Source organism: Melitaea cinxia, chromosome 8 (assembly GCF_905220565.1).
Source record: "Melitaea cinxia chromosome 8, ilMelCinx1.1, whole genome shotgun sequence".
Lineage (NCBI taxonomy): Eukaryota > Metazoa > Arthropoda > Insecta > Lepidoptera > Nymphalidae > Melitaea > Melitaea cinxia.
This window is the reverse complement of record NC_059401.1, coordinates 1,215,808-1,227,341: the sequence shown is the minus strand read 5'-3', so window position 1 is coordinate 1,227,341 and position 11,534 is coordinate 1,215,808. Positions and strand designations below refer to the sequence as shown.

General features: G+C 33.6%; 1 long non-coding RNA gene across 1 annotated transcript; it reads left to right on the top strand.

Moving 5' to 3' along the window:
- The first annotated feature begins 36 nt into the window (after window positions 1-36).
- On the top strand, window positions 37-5,446 carry LOC123655899. Its single transcript, XR_006743464.1, has 3 exons — window positions 37-49; window positions 3,429-3,434; window positions 5,358-5,446. It is a non-coding gene; the product is annotated as an uncharacterized LOC123655899 (long non-coding RNA).
- The last annotated feature ends 6,088 nt before the right edge of the window (window positions 5,447-11,534 follow it).

Here is an 11,534-nt window from a genome sequence, read left to right as displayed (position 1 = left end):
TGGTTTGCCAGCAAACACAATTATAGAAGCACGAAAGTCTATTTCTAGGGTCATAATTTACATATAACATGAATAAGTATCCCAGCGTTTGCGATTGTTCTATGAAGCGGGATTAAGAGCGAGCTTTGCGAGTGGTCTGGTATTTCTAACGCATGAAAGGTCAACCTTAAATGTGGTACAAATGGTGGTCATGAATTGTTGTAATATAATGATTTATACTCTACTTTAGCCCCTCTAATGTTAATATTATCAATTTATACGCGAGCGAAGCCGCGGGCTAATGCTAGTGCAATATAAATTTAAGAAAAACGTTGCGTGTGGTATTCAACATAGCGTCATACCAATTTCCCTGTGGAATTCTACCGCCATTTACTTGTATTAAAGAAAAAAAAATTTGCAATTACTTAGCGTCAGACAATTTAGTGAATAAGCGAATAAAAATAGTAAAATTTCAGGTTTTTGTAATGATTTCTATTACATATTGTAATACTCGCTTTTACCGGCAATTTTGTGTTTGTTGAATTTGAAATTATTAATTTATATTATATTATAAGAACCGACGACTTTGCGACCGCGTCTCGGCAAAAGAAGCATAGAGCCCTCCAACCAGGTGAACTGACGACCTTAATAAGACAGCGGGAAGCCGCTTAATTCAGAGGACGCAGGGCCGAACGGAGTGGCAAACATTAGGGGGGGCCTATGTCCAGCAGTGGACTGTTATAGGCTGTAGAATGGATGGATGGATGACTGCTTATGAATGAAATTGAAGTCTACCCACGCTCCACTACGCCAAAACGAATGTCACCATGATGCAAAAGTAATATTGGCTGTAAAACGTCACGCTAAGGGCCGGTTTCTGTTCTCTTTCTAGTTGTGTATAACGCTATTTGGCGAACGATATCCAACAGATAAAAGTTTTCGACGTATTATTTTTTACCATCGAATTACGCTGTATTTATGAGATACTTCTATTTGCAAACACGAATTTTAAAAATGTAGTTTATTAATTGAGGTGGAACTGGTCTTAATAACCTGTTCTACCTCCTTTTGTAAAGTGTAATCGTAACTTATTTGCAGGATAAACGTTATCCACATTTGGTGAAACTGGCCCTAAGACTGATAATAGCCGAACAGTAGGTATATAATCCACAAATCCCATATCCCATATGACGCCGCGTTGGCGCAACGGTTACAGCCATGGATTGTACCTGTTGCGCTGGCGGTTGCGGGTTCGATCCCCGCACATGACAAACATTTGTATTGGCCATACAGGTGTTTGCCGTGGTCTGGGTGTTTGTACAGTCCTTGTGGGTCTCCGCACCGTGCCTCGGAGAGCACGTTAAGCCGTCGGTCCCGGTTGTTATCATGTACACCTGATAGCGATCGTTACTCATAGTGGGGAATATGTCCGCCAACCCGCATTGGAGCGGCGTTGGTGGATTAAGCTCTGATCCTTCTTCTACATGGGGAAATAGGCCCATGCCCAGTAGTAGGATATTACAGGCTGAAACGAAATCCCATATCTGCTTCTGTCATTTTTAGTTTGTACAACTGTAGCAAAGTTAGTCGCTAAATCTACGTTACTAATTCCAATTTCAATCCTTGAAACCCCAATTTATTAATGAAGAAAACGCATAATTAGTTAGTAACCATTATAATTAATGTCATTTATTTAGAATGATTGAATCATGTGTGAATCGCGATTATTGCAAAATTATGTGTGTACAACTACACACAAACGCACATACACTCACAGATATATCAAAAAAAATTACAATATAATTACGTAGCCCAGAGGTCAGTGCTCTGTTATCAGTTAATTTGATGAGACGTTCGTTTTATTTGTGCTAAGTTCTGCTGATAACTTAATTTGTTTATGCTTAATTTTAAAACGGAGCCGTGGCCGAAGAGAATCGTGATTCCAGGGTGTATTTAGGTAGATGTGTAGGTTTGTATAGGTGTACTCGTATGTGTATACGAGTGTCTATAAATACATGGTCATGTGTGCAATACTTGTGCATGTGCGTATATGTGAATATGTAAAATTAAAAAAATAATCAAATTTAAATTGCTTACATATACTGAACAAATAATTCGATTAATACTGTGCTGTGCTCTGGTACTATTATGATTATTATTTATACGTATATAATTATTCCTTAAATATTCTTACCATTTTTTATTACTTTTTAATATAATAAAATGTTTTCTGATATAACATTCTTCATTTTATTTTTATTAGATATATTGTAGTAATGTATACAAAACTATCTCAATATATGTTCGAATAAACAACTTAATTTTATATAAACACGGATTACATATGCTGATCTGAGGTGTACCGCAAGACTATCTGATATATCGAATTGCAAAACATCCTTCGCAGGAAGTGAGTTAATATAATACATATATAAACTTTTTAAATGTAAGAATACCAGTACCTACATGACTACAGAGCAGCCAAACTAACTTTTCCAGAAGATATGGATCTCAAATAAAAATGCTATGCTTGTAAAGCACTTATGAATTATCACATTGACGTATGTGCTACTTTATTATTTAATTTATAGTGAAGTTACCATTTATTCGAAAAATACGGCAGCTACATAATTATACACTTGAAAGGCAAAATTAAAAAAAAAAATCATTACGTCATCGATGTCAAAATAATTTTATTTACATCTCTCATGTTCGGTAAGTAGGTTTTATTACCTCCAAATGGGGTTTGTAGGTGACTAATTAGCGCTCTAGGGTAATAATGTAGCTAGAAAAGCCCCATGGCGGTAAGTAATTTAAAAAAAAAAAACACTTCTTTCTTTCAAAAAGTTCGCGTACATCTAATCATCATACTGGCAATAGACATCATGCATTCAGCCCAATGACCAAAGAGGTCTCTTTGCTATTCAGCCTTGTCTTCGTGTGAGTATACCTAATAGTCATCAGTTTTAAATATCGAACGGCGAAGCTCAATTTCTACTATACATTTACTATAAATTTCAATAAATAAAATGTTTTATTCTTGTAATGCCGGTTTTTTTCTAATTAAGTACCTCACAATCGAGATGTAAAGCAGAATAGTTAGCTCGGGTGTAAGCATCAATTGCACCTTCGAACTATAGGCGCCCTCGTTGCGCTCGTGCGCCTAAATATCTCGGGCTGCAATTGATGCCTTACAGCCCTTGGCTACTAATCTACTATTAAGAGCAATACCATTAAATATCTTCTATCTGACAAAATCATCTGCAAAGACCCATCGTCTCAACCTATGTGCATACGATATACCAGATTAACAAACACCTTTGTTTTAAATGAAACGGATCCTAAAGAAATCATGGCTGTAATTAACTCTCTAAGAACAAATGCAGCGACAGGATGGGATGGAATATCACCTGCTACTTTAAAAAGATACTCTTCATTACTTTCACCAGTGTTATGTTATATTTTCAACTTGTGCTTCCAGACTGGCATTTTTCCGACAGCATTCAAAAGGGCAATTATTCATCCAATTTTTAAGGGAGGTGATGTAAATTCTTTTAATAATTATCGCCCTATAGCGGTTCTTACTTCTCTATCGAAAGTTCTCGAGCGTTTAATAAATAATAGATTAGTAGATTTCCTTGAAAAGTTTAATTTGATTTCTTCACAACAATTCGGTTTTAGACGGAATAGAAGTACCTCTGATGCAGTTCAAGACCTTATGGACTTCATCATAAACAAACTAAATAACCACAACAAAGTGCTCACCATATTTCTTGACCTTGCTAAGGCTTTTGACACCATTCCTAAGTCCAAACTGTTATTAAAATTAGACATGTTGGGAGTAAGAGGTTTACAATTGGACTTATTCCAAAGCTACCTGACAAATCGGACACAAATGGTTAAACTGGGTAACCATATTAGCAATGAAATTTCAATAACCTGTGGAGTGCCACAAGGCAGTATTCTTGGTCCTACGTTGTTTTTAGCCTACATAAATGATTTATGTAATTTGTGCACCCGTAATTCAAAAATAGTGTCTTTTGCTGATGACACAGCACTAACTTTTTATGGAAACTCGTGGGCTGAAGTTCAGATTAATGCTCAAAACGGTCTTAGTGTTGCATATGATTGGCTTCTTTCTCATACTCTTACATTAAATACATCAAAAACAAAATTTATAACTTTTTCTATTTCACCAAAATCACAATCCCAAACTCCTATCATATTAAAAGCTCACTCCGGTCACGCATACTCACAAATAGACACAGCATGCAAATGTCCTCTCATAGCCACCGTTGATAATATACGATACTTAGGTATATACATAGACAAAACTCTTAACTTTAAAACACACATTAATCTTCTTACAACTAGGGTCAGGAAACTAATTTATATTTTTAAAAACCTACGACATATTGCCAATTGTTATGTAATACGCGCAGTCTATTATGCCTTATGTCAAACAATTATTACCTACTGCATTGCATGTTGGGGTGGCGTTGCTTCTTCCGCAATAAAACCGCTGGAAATAGCCCACAGAGCAATATTGAAGGTAGCCACATTTAAGCCTATTATTTACCCAACTACAGAACTTTACAAAACATGGAATGTTCTCAACGTCAGACAGCACTATATTTTACAGACTATTCTTATGCAACACAGAAAGACCCCCTTTATTCCGATCCGTAAACGACGAAAAGACAAGATATGTACTATCCCACAGTCGAATTATGCCTTCACAAAACGATTTAATTATTTTCTCGGGCCATATCTGTATAATAAACTAAATATTAAATTACCTATCTATTCCTTACCCTATGCAACTTGCAAAAGAACCGTCCCTTCCCTTATTCTTTCTAAAACTTATGACGAAACTGAAGATCTCCTCAAACTGATTGCTTAATTCGGTCACCATGTAGTGCATCCACCGAATATTCTGATAAAAGACATATCAGCATACTTGCACACACACAAACATACACAGAAACACAAACATACACACCAACACAAACATACACATATACCAACACACACTTACATACACGCACACACAAATACATATTGGTAACTCTTAGTTGAAATCATGCAGACATATCTGTTACAAAATTACTATTTTATTTCATATTTTTTGTTTTTGTTCGTTTTTTTGTTTTTTATTATTTCACTCTTAACCTACTTAATATTAAAAATTATGTATGTTATCTTTTGTAGAATGTAATGTAACTTTATAATCTAAAATGTAACTTTGAACTCTGAACAACTCGTGGCAAACTTATGAAAAGTAAAAATTGTAGAATTCTTGGGAGGCAAATCTCTTCTCCTTAATACAGATAGCTCAGCTACCTAGCTAGGAGAAGTAGAGATCAAAATAGTAATAGCTTTCAAATTAAACCTAGAAACTGATTGTTCCTTTTTGTCACTTGTTACTTGAATATGTTGTGTAAATACGGAAATAAATAAATAATAATATAATTTTAAATTATTAGCTATTAATTGGATGCAAAATTTGACATCTGTCACTTGCTAGAGAAAAGGCATGAATATTGCAGTTATCTGACACCATATGACATCGGCGACGTAATGTGTCTGATTGATACAGATAAAAGCTATAAAACGAATTTTTTTTTTCAAAAGGCATTTTAACCTGAAGACGAAGAAGAAAAAAAAATTGAATTGAATAGAATATTGCGGACAAAGACATAATCTGTGGCTCATTAGAGCCTGTACTTTAATCGTTGCAATCGCTGATACACTCAAATAAGTTTGTAAGAAATAAAAACATTTTAATTTAATTGACAAGAACAGTAGAGGAGCAATCTAATAGCTGTTTGTCGTATGTCCGTGTTTTCATATTTTTTAATTATGCATTATTAGACTTTGATAAATCAAATCATATCTCACGACTCTAATTATATCATTTCACAGGTCCAAACCACTACAAATATTAAATGTTATTTTGATAGTGTTATCTCTGAAGATAAGTCCCTAGGGAAGTCGCTATCCTCATATAACGATATATCGTTCACGAAAACGACCGAAATGGCATTTTTTTACTAACAGAACAAAAATTTGAGCATGAATTTAAAGCCAATAATAATAAAAAAGATGCAATCATCTTTTAATACAGACTATAAATTGTATTTATATGTTTCTAACATATAAATATATTAAAAATAAATTGAACAAGAAAATTTGAAAACCAATCAGGCTTAAATCATATTTCTATGCAACATTGGCTTTATACATATCCAACATTACATGAGAAGTTAGTAAACATAACCCCCAAAAATACATGAAAATTCTGAAGTCCTCAATACTCTAAGTTAGGGTTGTTCTGCTTTACTACTAGTCCTACGTGATTTCTTTATATTAACTAAAAATACGAATTCACAATAAGTATTATTTGAACTAATTCATTTCGTATACAAACAAACGAATATATACGTATTTGTCAGTATTCAGTGAATCATCCTGCTCCACTGCGGGTTGGCGGGTATATTCTCTACTATGAGTAACGATTGCTATCAGGTATTTATGATAACAACAGGGACCGATACGGGACGGCTTAACGTGTACTCCGGTGTACGGTGGGGAGACCCACAAGACACAGACAAGACAGACATCCAAACCGAAAAAGAAATATTTTTACAAATACAAATATCCATCCCGAGCGGGAATCGATACCACAAACCGTCGATCTTTTAGGCGACTACTCACACCAATTTACCGGAGCGGTTGTTACACCACTACACCACTATATAACTAAATACTCTCCAAATGACACAACCGTCTAACGAAGTGTAAATTGGAAACACGTGGCAATTTCTCCTGAAATACCACGTAGATAATCAGTATACTCTTATATAGAATAAATATTAGATAAAATTAAAAAAAAAAAAACTAATTTACAAATATATCTTTACACCTTTATTTTATTTATAATCTATAATATAAAAATGAGTCGCTGAATGTGTTGCTAAGCGCAAAACTCGAGAACGGTTGGACCGATTTCGCTAATTTTTTTTTTTAAATATTCCTTGAAGTACGAGGATGGTTCTTACGGAGAGAAAAATTCTAAAACAAAAAAAGGTAATAAAATTAAAGAATCGACTGTTAGGCGATACGAAGTTCGCCGGGTCAGCTAGTGATTTATAAAAATAGGGTAAACCGTATAGCTATTGCCCACTTAAGGACTTCCAATGCATTGACATCAAAAAAATAAAAAAGTATTATAACAATCAACCAATTATTACTTTTTTCTTGTTAGCTGATAAATTCTCCAACAGAATATTAACAGTTTTTAGTTAAAACTTACATAACATAGAAAATAATGAAATAAACTTAAAATCTTCTAAAATGTACAGTAATTGCCCCTTTCCTATAGTAATTGCCCACATCACGGCATAGTAATTGCCCAGAAATTCAAAATGATAAGATAAACTTTAAACGTAAATAAATAATCAAAATAAAATATTAAACTTATACATCTAATAGGATAATCTTCAATATTTCAAAATAACTTGTGTTTGGCTCTAAGAACTTTATCAAATAATTCTTTAGCTGGTGTTGATGAATCAGAATCGCCAGAGACAGAGTCATCTACTTCAAAACAAAGATGGCATGAAAATAAATGTAAATCGGAGCTGTCGGGTATATTTTTTTAATGTTTTGGTGGAATGCAACGTGACGGAATGAAAGATCTTTGAACAAGAACTGCAAGTCAATTCATTTTTTATCACATTGAAATGACAAACTCCACAAGTAGGCTTTGGTACAATGTAACTAGGTTTTATTACAATATTATTTAAATCTTTTACATCTTATCTACCTATATTTTTATCTTTTATCTTTTACATGCTGGTATTCCTCGCTTTTCTTTATTTACTATGTCTATTTCTTTTTTAACTTTTTGGTATCAGTTCAAATTGTGGCTCAGAATGATCAATCAGTTGTTGGCTATTATTCCCTAAAGTTGTATCTATTTCCTTAGAACTAATAGTCTTAATATTAGAATTCAGAGTAAAATTTTTATTTTTTGTATTTTCCTCTGATTTTTTATCAATATTCTTAGTATAGGTATTTATTTTCATTTTCAGTCTTTTTATTTTCTTTGATCAACTTCTTGTCTTCTTTTAATTTTAACAGATTTTCTTTTTCTTTTTGTTTTCTATGTAATGCTGCTTTAAAATTTTGGGATCTAATGGCATAAGGCTGTCGTTCAGTTTGCCTTTTTCCTTTCCTTATTGGCGTTCCTGGCTAAGCTAAACTTGCTTTTGTCACTCTTTATGATGTTCTGATTGTCAACTTCGGATGTCTTTTTAAAAATGCCTCCCTCCAACCATCACCTGGCCTATTATTTAAAAATGAATTAGAACTCAAGTTTTCCACCAGGAACTTTTGCACGGTATCTAAAATGTCTTCTTTATTTCTGGAAATCCTTTTCTTGCCGAAATTATTATCCAATCGTCTAAACGACTTTCTTCAGTTATAGTTAATATAGGTAATGGCCCTAAGCTAGTTTTATGTTCTGGATTTTTAATGTGGTATCGGGGACTGAACCTAGGAACACCGTACTTTTCAGCAGTTTGTCTTGTAGATTGTAGATAAATTGTTGGAAATATCTTGCTTCCATCACTGAAAATTCTTTTTGCTATATTTAACTTTTGGTGTTTTTGGCATACTGTTAATGTAATAATAATAACCATTTAAGATAATCATGCATAACAATTGTTAAACAAGTTTTAGCAAAGAGCAATTTAGACACTACTTCATGGTCTTCATGTGATGACAAGACACTTTGGTAAAAGAAATGCCCATGACAATAATTGCCCTGGGCAATAACTATAGACATTATGATATGGCAATAACTAAAATTATGGTGGGCAATCACTAAAAATATGCAGATTTACATGCAGTGATTGCCCACCGTTAAAATAACCGTTAAGAATTAAATATTACCAGGTATTCTAATTTAAAACTGAGAAAATACATATAAGTTCATCATAACTATACGCCAATAATTTAATATCAAATGAAATGCAAAAAAAATGAGCCTTTAAGCAAGTTATTCCTTATGAAATCTGTTAAACTGCTAACCTTTTTGAATAACACGTTCACCCGTTTCGATAAAATCCGTTATTACTGTTTTTTTTTTCTTTCAGTGTTGTAAGCAGTCAATTTTAAAAATACTATACACTAACCACAGAGCCATCTTGTAAATTTTAATCGAACTAGAATGATTCAAAGATAGCACATGAGAATATTTTTCTTAAAGTGGGCGATCACTGTCAGTGGGCAATCACACTCTGGTTTACCCTATATAATAATTATTGAATGATATAATAATAATAATAGCAAACTGCAAGAATAATAACAGTCATCACGTAGTCTATACATTAGACACTGTATAACCATCATACATAGAATAGAAATCTTACGCTTTTATTTAACATTACGGACGTTTTTTGCTAGGATACCCCTCCGCAACGCTCTTTAACATTACGGACGTTGTTTGCCGGCTAGGGTACCCCTCCGCAACACTCCATAAGGAACTTCGTTCCAGAAAGATGAAAACATACTTTCGATTCATGAGAATTAGAGGATATCAGAAGAACAACACTATCGAGTGAGGTAATAAGTCATCTACAGACGAAGCCATAATATCAAATAAGTAGTCATTATACGTACTTCTAATAAATTCTACACAGTCACGTTGATTGATGCACGATTAAGTATTAGTAATATTGTGTGACATTGTAGTCTCCAAATTGTCATTTATTGAACATGAGTTAATCAATTATTTAATTCAAACGATCACTACATTAGCCTATAACGTCTCATTTTGGTTAAAATTTGTTCACAATTGTTCTTTAACCAACACATACTTTCAACCTATTTAAGTTATAATATTGTTATTTTCGGTAATGTAATTCTAAATATGCGATTAAGTTTTAAATGTAATAAATAAATAAAGTGGTTTGACTGAATTACAATTTAAATTATATTCAATTTCGTTCAAGTCGATGAAAATTCTTGGGTAGTCTGAGTGGTAAAAATGACGTCATCAAGTTTTACTTCATCGCGTACACACCAGTGTTTCTATACACTCCACGCGATTTTTCTTTAATCTCACGTCTTTCAGTAGTTCTAACACAACAGAGATGTTTTCTATACCTACACTTGGAACCGCAATGCAATTCAGGCTAGAATATGCCCAGCAATGCACACAGCTTGTAGTACTCCACTGTGCTCCAAGTGATTCCAATTGTGCCTTCAATCAAAAAAGTTTTCTTGAATTTGAAAAATGAATCGTACAATTCTTGCTTCACTATCAAATATTGACAGCAGCACAGTTTTTTTATAGAATATTATATGGATAAGTATGGATTAACAAAACATTTCTACTTTTTTTTAATGTTTATTGTTTATCGAGGGTTTTGTCAGACTGACGATGCTACCCTCATAGGTCTCACAAAAATATTTAATACTATCTACACTTAACAGCTACTTTCACAATTTTAACAGCATTCTGGCTTCCTCAGATAGCGGGTAAGCCAGAATACAGTTACACTTGCCAAACTCATACAAATCCAATTGCAAAACTGATCTTTCGACTTCGTTCCGAACACATTCTACCGTATGTTTTCTTTTAAATTACATTCGGTGCAATTTGGCGAATTTGTTTTACCAATTAGAAACAAAACTCCGTTTAAAGGGATGTGTCCGGATCGAAGACGTGGGGCGGTTACAATGTCTGATCTGGATAAGGTGGATTCAACAAACCACGGTGACTTAGCTACGTAAGGTTGAATAGTCTTATACCAGTTACCCTTAGTCAAAGATCTCTCATCAAAGTATACATTCCACATGTCTGAACATTTGCTTTTAACAATGTGCAAACAATCAGAATACAGAGGTAGTAAAGTAAAAGGTTCGCCGTCGTTTATTTCACTCTTTGCAAGTCTATCAGCTTCCTCATTTTCAAATATGCCAATGTGAGATGGTATCCATTGAATAATTTTATCACTAAAACATTTCTAATTAAAACCTCCATAGAAATTACTGACTATTTTGTTGATCTTTATTATTATTTTACTTATCAACGAACAATCTCTAAGTCAACGACGATAAGAGTAATCTAACAATAATTATTTAGATTAAGTACAAAAATATTCAATATCTACAATAAAAAGATTTTTATTTTTTTGGAATTCCTTAATCCTATTCGCAAATTATCCAAAGTTCCAATGCAAGATTTTAAGAAAATCCGCTAGAGGCATGACTGTTGGGGAGTACATATGATTTGATTTCTTTATAAACACCTTATCTTGCAAAGTGACAACGAGTGAATTTTTAATAATAGTCATCACTTCAGCCTATCGCAGTCCACTAGACGTAGGCCTCGCCAAGTTCGCGCCAGACATGACGCGAACACACTTGATTTACTTATTTATTAAAATTATTGATTGATAATTTTGGCGCACATTCTGGGAGATCTTAGAATATCTAGAATTCCCGCAGTGGACTGCGATAGGCTGAAGAGGGAGCGAGAGAGG